We start from the raw sequence: 12352 nt of genomic DNA on the forward strand, positions 1-12352 counted from the left end.
TTAAGAAAATATTGTTATTTATATCGGTTTACCTTTTGCTGTGTATGCAAATATTGCATTTAATATCGGCCAAGCTATTAAAATACTATACATACTTGAACTGTCGTTATAAACTAAATTTTTTTTTAAAACTTTACCTTCTGTTTTGTGAGCCTCTGTCTGGTTTTGAAGAACAGGGCGGCACGTGATCTCGTCAATGGAACTGACAACACTTTCGGGAATACTTCCGGTACAACCTACAGACCAACCATCATCGCCGTTATATGTTGTGATACAAGCAAAATTCATGACATATAGAGGAAAAGTTGTATTTCCCAGAGTTCCAAGTAGATTAATTGATACAGGTATACGTACCCTCTTGTTGACGAGCACCTGATCTCAAACTGTTCGTCTACCGCTGACTGGTCAATTTCATTTAGGACTGAAGAAAGATCACCTACAAAGTAATCAGTTACAGGTTTAATTTCAAATTAAATCTTTTTCCTTTCCATGTTATTAAATCTTAGCAATATGCTAATTTCAAATTACTAATAAATATGATGAATTTTTTATAATATTTTTTAAATGTAATTCAAGATGAGCTGTCTATTCAACATCGTAAGATGATGGTTTAGACAAAAGGTTTGTTTTTACATTATAGGTTAACATCATGATAATAAGAAACAGTACGAAAACAGAAAGGTATTCTGTTGGAAGTGGAAGACATTATTAAAAAAGATTTGATCTTTTGTCAGCAAATTAATATTTAATGAGGTTTATAACTTGTTTAACACTTAATATTTTCAAACGTTAATTACGCATAAGATTAATTTTTTTTATATAAATACATTACTGTTGTAAATGTCTTCATTTCATAATATCCAAAAAAAAAGCAGCCATTGTAAATTCTAGTTATTACACAGATCAATTAAACTTTATTTCGATTTCAACATCTACCTGATGTGTATAACTTCTTGTTTGTGTTTGTAATGTAAATACAAGCTGTCCTTCATCACCACAATTGATTTGGCGACGAACGGATAATCCACTGTCCAGCCGAAAAGTCGTTTCGGAATATACCGTTTGATTAATCTCGGGAAAATGTTGTGTTTGGAGGCGGTAAATATTTGGATTTAATTCTAGGAGAAGTGATGAGTTTGAGATCATTTGTTCAATGTTTTCAAATTAATCACATTATATTACTATTACTGTACAATACTACTGTATTCAATCTCAATTTCCAGCGTGTTATGGTGGTTTTATCTGAGCTAAGAAAACATTCTACAACATTTAGAATAAATACATATCTATACTACTATATTAAAATAATAGACTCGAAATTTTAGTCTTTAATACCGAGAAATCGGAAGAATACTGCCTTTTGTTTTATATATTTTAAACATCATTGGTACTTGAAGATTGCCAATTTGTTTTTATTTTTCCTCAGTTAAGCTTTGCTAATTAATAATCAACGAAAATGGCTCAAAAAATCCCGGAAATCACCTGGATATTTTGGATTTTACAATCTTGCGCTTGTGCAATACATTCACCCTAACGGGATCTTTAGTTTATGTTTCCACAATATCACATCTGCATGAATAAACTCAGAAATGATAAAACAAATACGGGTAAATTTTCATAGGACTTTTGCTATATATTCTGTTCATATATATTAATGATTTCTTATGAGAGAAAGTATAAAATAACAAATATACATTTCAACTACATGTATGTACTTACTTTTGTCTTCGTGATGACAATATCCGATATGCAATGTCAACCCGTGCACGCACGGGTCAAAGTCTAGTACAGTTTATAAACGTTACAGTTGAATTCTGAATATTTTGTAAAGAAAAAATATGATGATAAAGAGACTGAAAAGCATGCTTACGGAACTCTTTTGAATAATCCTTTGAAAAAGTAGTAATATTATGTACATGAAAAGACCTAAGAATTATTTCATAGTTATGACCTTTCATTTTCTTTGTCTTTCTGTCTCCACCTTTCACCTGCCTTTGGACAGGAGCTGGAGCTGGAGCTTTCTGATACATAATAGTCACAGCAGCCATCACCACAACAATCACTGCTATGAAACACTGATGTTATCACAAATTTAGTAAACTAACAATAAAATATTATATCATGTTAATATCAAATACTATTGCATAATATAATATGTCCTATCTTTGATTCATAGAAAATAAAGCTTAGGACAGATGGAAGAAAGAAATGAAATACAATGTGAGTGAAAAAATCAAAATTTTAAATGAATTCTCTCACGTGAAAAAAATTCGCTATTTATTAAAGTCAAGGGTCCATTGCATGTAAAGTCTAATCGTGTGTGTTGCATTAATTTTTTTAAATTCAAAAAATTTAGAACTATATATCACAATTTAAATTGCTATAGATAATTTTTAAAACTTTGATGTAACAAAAATCTCACCTTATTAAATCATCAACTCAGATTTCAAAAATATGAAATAATGTAAGAGATAAACGTAAACAGTTAACGTAAACTGTAAATATATAATTTGTCATACAACTAAAATATCATTATGAGGTGAATTATAATGATAGTATTTGTCACTAACTCTGTAATATCGGTAAGCGGTAAAGGGGGATCCGTTAGGCCGCCCTAAGTCATGTTCATGAATATTCACTTTTTTACTTTCGTTTTGAATTCCATGTGCTCGTAAACAAGAAAAAATTTGAATTATTGAAAGGAAGCAGAGGAGGGAAAATTTACGGAATTGTGTCACAGACGATGGATATTGTAAATGCGTCAACTCCTTAGCAGAAGCAGAACAAGTTCGGAAGGAATTTGAGGTAGAGAAAAAGTCTAACTTTCGTGTCAGGGAAACGGTAATCTGATTTTGGCAATCACGGCCATTGTTAGTATCAGTTACTGTTGAAATTGATAATACATGTTACCGCAATGAAAGGTTAGTAAATCTCAGTGAGTTTGGGTTTTACCAAGGAAGGCATATACATGTATATACAGATCTGTTTTCTGATTTCTAGCTCTCGACAAAGTATAGTAATTGTTATATATATCTGATTGATAGTCTTACAGTCAATTTTAAAAATGTTTTATATCATGCAGCTCAATTTACGCACGCACGCACGCACGCACGCACGCACGCACGCACGCACGCACGCACACACACACACACACACACACACACACACACACACACACACACACACACACACACACACACACACACACACACACACACACACACACACACACACACACACACACACACACACACACACACACACACACACACACACACACACACACTTTCTTGAGTGATTAAAGTCATGGATCAGTAATTTTTCACAAGACTATTCTGCTTATTTTGTGTACTTAATATACACATGTATTGCTGTCTTCGTAAATGATGGTAACATTTTTTCAAATGCCTCAAAACTGCAGAAAATAATGCAATGTATTGACTGCATATGAGTTCGAGGGCAAATTCATTTTGTCAGACCCAAGAACCAAACTGTTTGTCGATTATGCTGAAGGCGAGCAGTTTGAATTATTCTTAATAATTGGAAACAACTTTTAGTTAATAACTCTATTTAATTCAAGTTAGTCAGTCTGTTTTTAACTTCAGATCTTCGTAATAAATTCCATTTGAGATTCACCGACATTGGCAACAATGAAACAATTAATTACACTGGCATGCCATTTATCAAAGTGTCCAAATATGAACGCCATTGCTTGTTTGGTAAAGACAAGTGTGTTCTCAAGTACCAACTTGTATCTCAGGCGAAGTTGTGCTAAGTAGATGTGTTTTCTCTTACTTCTTTGTTTAATGGATTAATAAAACCTATAATCTAAGTATATTATCTCAATAATAGTCGATTTATATCACAAAGTACACAACAGATGCGCAAACAGATTGAAACAAAGTCATTAATTATACAAACCTGACTAAGAAGATGCATGATTTGGTGTTCTTCATCCTTGGGTAAGCTTATATAAATCCGATGCTCTCTTCATGTTGCTTCCCATAACTTCCAGGTCTTCTCTTAGTTTCTCACTAGCTATTTTCCTGGCCTTCTCTATATCTTGTTTTGCTTGCAAATTTCAATCATCTCTACATACGTATCAATCTACATATTTTTAAATATGTTTCAATTTACCTATCTTTGCTCTTATTTTGAGTACATTATGGAGCTGTACTAAAAAAAACATCTGTTTGAAAATTAATTCTAAAAACATGTGAATATTTTGAATTGAAAATAAAAGTATTCCAAAAAATATAAGTATTTCATATGTATCCATTATAAAAATGAATTTTGACAATATTTGTTTTGAAACGTCAGATACCATATATTATCTGAACACAAAAACTTATTTCAAGACTATTTTTGCTGGACAGCCTTTCTTTTCCGTTGATTGGGTATGCTGCCTCCTATTCAAAGATGAAGGGTGGTCACCTTAAAAAAAAACAAATACGAAAAAGTATTATTTTATACATGTTTAAATAGCTACTTCACATCTGTAAGATCCAGTAGAGTGACCTAGGATCAAGTAGACCGCCACTGTGTTGGTACTTACATTAGAGACTTTGTATTATACCTACAATAAGTCCGGAACAAAGGAATAGTACTCCTTATGTTGGAGTTACCAGTAGATGGACCTAGGATCCAGTAGACCGCCCTCATGTTAGTACTCACCTGAAGGACTATGCATTAAACCTACATTAAGTCAGGAACCAAAGACACTCCTAACCTGGGAAAATTTTGTAGAGCGACCTAGGATCCAGTTAAATTAATCCAGTAAACTAAATCTATGCTTTATAAGTACCTTATTTCAAATATTTTATACTATGTTGTTTGTCACTGCATGAAATGGTTTTTTGTTGATTGTGTTCAAAAGTTTCTTAGTACTCTTATTTACTTTCTGATAAAGCTTGGCTTCTTGAATTCTGATATCGTTTTTAAATAGATTAATAGATGATGATGTTTTTTTCTCAGGTATTCCAAAATAGATCAGAAAAATCTAAAAACAAAAATTGGTGAGTCAATAGAAAGAAAGCTATCCAAGGGATAATTTTGATTTCATACCGGCTACATCAAATAAGGGTCAGCGACTGGATGAAGATAACATTAACGATGTGCAGTGTTGAACAAGATGATAAAGATGAGGTCCTCTCGGAGTTGATCACAACAACCAATTTCTTCTGTCACCATTCAGAGTTCTAGAGGCATTTGCTTTCTAGGTAATGTATTCTAAGTTTAAGATTGTCGTGCATAATTATTGGTGAGTTCATTTGTAATGCTGATATGTCTTATATTACTGTCTACATATGTTGTCACTTTTTATTGAGTTTTGATATCAAATGAATTAAAGTATTGTTTCATTTTGTTTTAAAGAAATTTTAAATTTTAGCTGTACGAAATTCTAAATACTCAACCGTGTATGCAGTAAGATGATAATTCAATAATATATTTCAGAAATGAAGACTCTGTTTGCTTATTGGATGCCACCTATAGAACCACGAAATATACTTTGCCTTTTTTATTTTTAGCAGTCAAGACAAATGCTGGTTTTAGTGTAACGGCAGAGTCACTTGTCCAGAATGAGACCAAAGACTTAAGGTCTCCAAACTATCAAAAAATGGGTAAATGAGGCTTCAGAAGGCTGGAAATGGAAGCTCGAAGCTGAAATTCTTTATGAAAGACTTCTGTGAGCGAGAAATAGTCACCATAGAGGACATTTTCTCAGGTAGTTTGGCTTATGGAACATGATATAGGTGTAATCTGCAAATAACTGTGTTTGGAATTACTGTATTAAATTTATTTTTATTCTAATTTTTCATAAGTCTGGTTTTGCTATCAGTTTCGAATTATTAACTTTATTTCAATTTTATGCATTAGCTGATACACTGTGATATAATTCTTGTTATAGAATGTTTCGTATTTCCTAGCGACTTTCACTGTGAGCAAAGCTGGACAAGATGGGTAAGCAAAACGGACAATGGTGTAAATGAGAGTAAGGATAAAGTCCTTGCCATGATAAGAAGGTGTACCCACTCCTGCTCAGGGGACCATTTGGAAATTGCACTAATCTCTCACAACTTCTTTTGAGTGGAAAGCAAATATGGGTTGAGGAACTGGTTTACTATGACATCGCTCTCTGAGAAAAAAGTAATTCATATCTTCTTATTTTGATAAATTTGATCAGTTAATGAATGGTTATATTTTAACACAATCTTACATTTTTATATGCAGATTATTTGTTGTGCACTTGCCAGTTTTTGTAATGCAGCAGACTACTTAATGAGCTAGCTCAACTATTTTGGGGTATTTTTGAAAATCAACACAAAGATTTAACAGTTTATAATTTCATCTTTTTATCGTTGGGTTTGGGCTTATAGATACGGTCAAGACCTCTTAGTAAACACCAACAATGGGCTTGAGAGGCAAAACACAATTTTCAAATATAAATTTCTAGAACAGAGAAAAGATAACCCTCTCTCAGTATTGAACAAAAATTAATAACACGCTAACGCAAAATGATTTTCCTGTTTTTATAAAACATGGCGTCTGTCCTCATTTTTCTCTTTTTGTAAGTTAAACTTGATAACTCTGAATTTAATATATTTTGCTGCAAACAGCATAACTTTTCGAAATCAATCGGACAAGTAGGTCAAGAGTCTTTACAAGTGTCGATTTAGATCTTTTATTTTTACTCTGTTTCCACTTATAAAAGACGTCAAGAAAATCCATCGCTTCCCTTGCCTTGACATTTCTTTTCAATTACATATTTAAGTCAGATTCGTTTATGTCAGTAAGAACTGCAAATGGAATATCTAACAATTTCTTTTCTTCGGGAGATGGGACAATTCTTTTCATTTCTAGAATACTAGTATTTACATCCGGTGTATTTTTCCAATAACGCTGGAATGGCAGCTGTTTGTTTCCTGGGGTATCTTGGTAAATTTGACTTTAACTTTTTAAATTCAGAACTCTCTTGCATCTTATTTAAAAACGATAACCCGATAATTGGCGTTTTGTAAAATTTCTATTGATATTTTATTGCTACGATTTTTGGCGTCACCATTTTTGCACCACCTACTTTTCAATTCAATAACTTTGTTTAATTTTGATGTTACTTCTTTCTCATTTTTGTTATTCTGTTTCTCTCTCTCTCTCTCTCTCTCTCTCTCTTACTCTCTCTTTCTTACTCTCTCTCTCTTACTCTTTCCCGTTTTGTTGTTTTTGTTTTCTTAAAATAGCGGCTTTAATGATCGTATCTTGAAATGGCATAATTTTAACGTACACATGTTAATAATTTTAATGCAACTGATTTGATTTAAAATTGTTTAACAAACAAATTTAGTTTTAGCAGTGTTGGTCGTAATAAAAAATGATTTACCATCAAGAATTTAATTATTATTTCATGAAATATTGTTTTGAGTAGTACAAACTGTTAAAGAAGAGATGAACATTACATACAATATCTATATTTTAAATGTTGTTCAAATATTTAGACGATAAATTAAAATAATCATTTGATTTTAGTCTTGCGTTTTTGTGGTTTAAGTAATGTGTGACTTACGATGTTAAACTATTTCTTGTATATAAGCGTCTGATTAAATTCAACTCAGATTTGTTGGCCCCATAAATTTTAAAGTAGCACATTCTGCATATACAGTTTTTAGGAATCAAATTCCAAAATTTAATAGATTTAAACGAAATTTATCAAATGAGTATTTTACGTACTCATGAGGTTTCCTCTACTTACAATGGTTGACACAGGCACCTACCATCGTTTTTGAAAATTGGGGGTAGGGGGTAGGGCTGACTCATCCAAAATGTCTTGACAAGCAAAGGGGGAAGGGGGCAAGTGTACCTTCAATTTCCATGTTTATTTCCTTTTTTCAATTCATTGATTTACATGGTCCCATAAAAGATGGGCACTTTCATGTTTATTCAATTTTTGTATGTTAATTTAAGACCCCCCCCCCCCCCCCCAAATGCTACGTGCCTGTGACACCAATGTCTTGCGCAATGTCTTTAGCACTTTTCGATAGTACGTACGCTCGAGTGCGTACATGTATATCTAGAGCGGAGCGGATCACAGGTGGTTGTGGTCAGGATACATTCCACCCTTGTAGATCCCATGGGTAGACTCATTGAATCCCTCTCTCTTATACATTTGATATGATAAAAATTCCTTTAAAGTCATTTCTTCAACATGCCCCTATCCAATACGAGTTATATATAAACCCCTCCCTCCCCAACCAGCATAATAAAAAGTAAAAGTACAGGCCATGTCACTTCAATTTGTTTACATTATCAAACAAAGAACCCTTTATGTAAATTTCAATTATATAATATTTATTTATTTTAAAAACCATTCAGAACAAATATATGGTTTGAAACATCCTTACCATTTTTGTCTGCTTTCTATATAAGCAAAATTGCATAAAAGTTACTAAATATATGTACCTTAAGTAGGTAAATAAATCTATGTAGACAAATGAAGCTACGTAGCTAAATCTGGTGGTTGTACTAGACCTGACTGTGTACTCTCTTTTATACAGAAATCAATTTGTACTGTCTTTCTTTAGCCAAAAAATATGTGCTCCTCTCAACGGTCACATCCGTTATAAATTAATGTAAAAATGTCGAGGGAAGGCTTTACCGAGGGCCTTGTTTACTATCTTTGTGTCGAAATTAAAATTCTTATAAGCGCGTCAAAAGATGTACAAATAAAAAATTGTTCACGATATATAAATTCATACCAAGCTCGCGCTCCGAAATTTCATGAGTTGCAGTGTGTAGGTATGATGTGGCTGTTTCATTTCGATGGAAGGCTTGTCAAGTCTGCCAAGTCAATATCCGGTGGCGTAAGTCATAAGTAAGTTGTACATGAGCAGTCGCAAGGTGTTGCGCAGAATTTTCACAAGGTATTCCGAGTGCGTGAACAAAATATCGAAGGCTTTTTGTACATTTATTTTGGTAGGTTAGTATTATTCTTTTAACTAACATTAATGATTTATTTACACTTCTTTTATAACTTGTCATCGATTCTTATGTTACAAGTAGTCGGACACTTGCCTGACTCTGACGTTTTGTAGTTATGTGTGTTCGGTAAGTCTGTCCAAAATGCCGTTTACTTTTCCCCCCACTATAGCAGGTGGTTTACCGCTAGTGAAATCCAAAAAGGGTTCTCAGTTTACGGGCGCAGATCCAGGCGTTGATGAAATAACGTTCTTGAAATCATTTCTACAATTGTTAGCACCAATAGCGTGCGCGACGTCTTCAACACTTTTCAATAGTACGTACACTCGAGTGCGTACATGTTTATCTAGATCGGAGATGATCACAGGTGTCTGTGGACAGGATACCTCCCTCTTCCATGGACAGACTCGTTGAATATCTTTTTCATAAAAAGAATTCTTTTAATGTCATGTATACAATATGCATCTATCCAATACGAGTTATATATACCCCCAACCAGCATATAAAACGAGAAAATATAAGCTAAGCCACTCCGGTTTGTTTACATTATCAAGCTATGGACCCGTTTTATATTTTAATTATTATATATTTATATATTTAAAAATCCACACAGTACAAATATGGGATGATAGTTCCCTGCCACCTTTTGTCTGCTTTACATAAAAAGCAAAATTGCATAAAGGTAGCTAAATAAACCTACCACAAGTAGGAAAATAAAGCTATGTAGGCAAATCAAGCTACGAAGCTAATTTTAGTGATTGTACTGGACCTGACTGTGTACAGTTTAAATAAAGGTAGCTATATAAACCCCTTTTCAGGTGGATAAATAAAGCTATGTAGGCAAATCAAGCTACGTAGCTACATCTAGATATTTTAATGTACTTAACTGTGTACTCTTTTTTATACAGAAATCAATTTGTACTGTCTCCCTTTAAATCTGTGTTGGTCTCAACGGTCACACCCGTTATAAATTAATGTAAAAATGTCCAGGGAAGAACTGACTTTACCCACGGCCGTGTTTACTATCTATGTATCGAAATGGCCTAACTTATAGGCACGTTACAAGATGTAAAAATAAGATATTGTTCACGATATATTAATTCATACCTAGCTCGCCTTCCGAAATGTTCATGTATTGCAGTGTGTAGGTATGGTGTGGCTGTTTCGTTTCGAAGGCCTGTTAAGTCTGCCAAGTCAATATCCGGTGGCGTAAGTCATTAGTAAGTCGTACATGAACTGTCGCAAGGTTGCTGTGCATAATATTCACGAGGTAATCCGAGTGCGCGAACCAAACAGCGAAGGTTTATTGTACATTTTGGCAGGTTAGTATTATTCTTTTTTTGACATTAATGGTTCATCTACACTTATTTTATCATATGTCATCAATTTTCTTGTTACAAGTAGTTGGACACTTGCCAGACTCGGACTTTAGCACGTGGTTTACATTAAGAAGTTTACCTTTCATAGGCGTCGGAACCGGAGGGGGGGAGGGGCTAGGCTTAGTTAGACCTAACCATTAGGCACATATCAGATTAGAGGGTTCAGCCCCCCCACTTTTTTCCGCAGGAAACATTATTGTTCCGTAATGTACGTTTGAAAGATTAAGAAGTTGGAGTCAGAGGCATACTAGCCCCCCCCCCCCCCCCCCGGGATTTAGGAATTTCGTTATTTCGGGAAAAAAAGAAAATGTAGTAGGTAATTTTTTTTTTATTGGAAGTATAGGTATACTCTCCCCCCCTCCCCCCACGGATTAGGATTTCCATGATTTTTTTGGGGGGGGGGGGGGGATGTAGTAGGAAGTATAGAGAATAGTTCCACCCCCCCCCCCCCCCCCCCCCCACGGATTAGGATTTTCATGATTTTTGGATTAGGTTTTTTTCTCTCAATATTTCTGAGGATCAGTCTAGCCACCCCCCCCCCCCACCCCACTTTCAATTTGCTTCCGATGCCAGTGCCTTTCTACCACTAAATTATGCAGCTAGTGAAGTTCAGAGGGACTCTTAGTATAGAGGCGCAGATCCAGGATTTTTCCATGATCAAACCACATTTGTCAATCATTTTGATTGAAATAAAAAAAAAAGAATAATTTTTTTTTTCATCAAAAATTAAATTTCTTTTTATGAATTATAAGTTAATAGAAAAATAGCGTTTTTTAAATCCTTTCTACAATTAATGAAACCAATATCGTGCGCGACGTCTACAACACTTTTCGATCGTACTTACGCTCTAATGCGTACATTTTCATCTAGTTTGGAGCGGATTACAGGATTTTGTGGACAGAATACACCTCTTCTTCGTTTGGGTCCCCTGGCCATGGGTAGACTCATTGAAAATCTTTTTTCATAAAGATTCCTTAAAAGTCATGTATACAATATGCCCCTATTAAAAAACCAGTGTTATATATATATATATATATATATATATATATATATATATATATATATATATATATATATATATATATATATATATATATATATATATATATATCCCCAACCAGCATATAAAAAGAGGAAATATAGGTTATGCATCTCCGATTTTTTTACATTATCAAACATATAAATCCGCTTCATACATCCTAACATAGCACGGGTTGATATTACCGCTCTAAAGATATTTCTTTCTATTAATGCTTTAAAAATGAATGAGTGTTCTTCTGCAGTCTTACTATACCATGTACAACGAGTCTTCGAAGACAAGCTAGGTAACTGAGCAAAATTCAAATCTGCCAAAATTCAAATATGTGACCTTGTAGGATAAAATCCGCCCGAAGTTGAAAGTAGAATATAATATGGCTGAACTTGAGACTAATTGGGAATCCCCTTTACACGCAATCGGGACACCTAGGATTTCTCGCATGTTAAGCGTAAGAGACAAAAATTGACTGATTGATTGTTTCATTCACTTTGATGCCTGTCTTTGTGGAAAAAAGTATTTGTTTTGGGGGAGCCGTCTATCCTTCCCCGGTTCCGACGCCTATGATATGATAGCTTTAAAGAATGGGTCTTCTTTCGTCTTGATGATTACTAATAAATAAATTTAAGGCTAGAATATGAACATGAAAATCCGCAATTCTATGATGAAAAATTAATAAACATTTTTATCTGAATCTCCAAGCTCGTAAAAGGAGCAACGGCAGCAGATTTGTCACACATTTCTAATTATATCTACGCTTGATTTCGTATATATGGCCGTCGAAGGAATCTTTATTTTGGGGGAGTAGGGGTGTATATAATGTGTTTGTTTAAATATTATTAACATACTCTTTTGTGGGAGTTTGCGTTTATAACTGCTCATACATTTATGCATCCCTTTACTCTAAACACGTTCAATTCTGTAAGACAACAACTACTGTGTATTACTGTGTATTAATCATTATTTC

At 33.8% G+C, this 12352-nt stretch overlaps 1 long non-coding RNA gene across 1 annotated transcript; it reads right to left on the reverse strand.

Moving 5' to 3' along the window:
- Positions 1 to 354: 354 nt before the first annotated feature.
- LOC136271111 (uncharacterized) lies at positions 355 to 10176 on the reverse strand. The gene is made up of 4 exons (XR_010708947.1): positions 10078 to 10176; positions 8751 to 9388; positions 937 to 4434; positions 355 to 436 (listed from the first exon to the last, which is right to left on the reverse strand). It is a non-coding gene; the product is annotated as an uncharacterized lncRNA (long non-coding RNA).
- Between the last annotated feature and the right edge of the window lie 2176 nt (positions 10177 to 12352).

This window comes from Magallana gigas, chromosome 8 (genome assembly GCF_963853765.1).
Source record: "Magallana gigas chromosome 8, xbMagGiga1.1, whole genome shotgun sequence".
Lineage (NCBI taxonomy): Eukaryota > Metazoa > Mollusca > Bivalvia > Ostreida > Ostreidae > Magallana > Magallana gigas.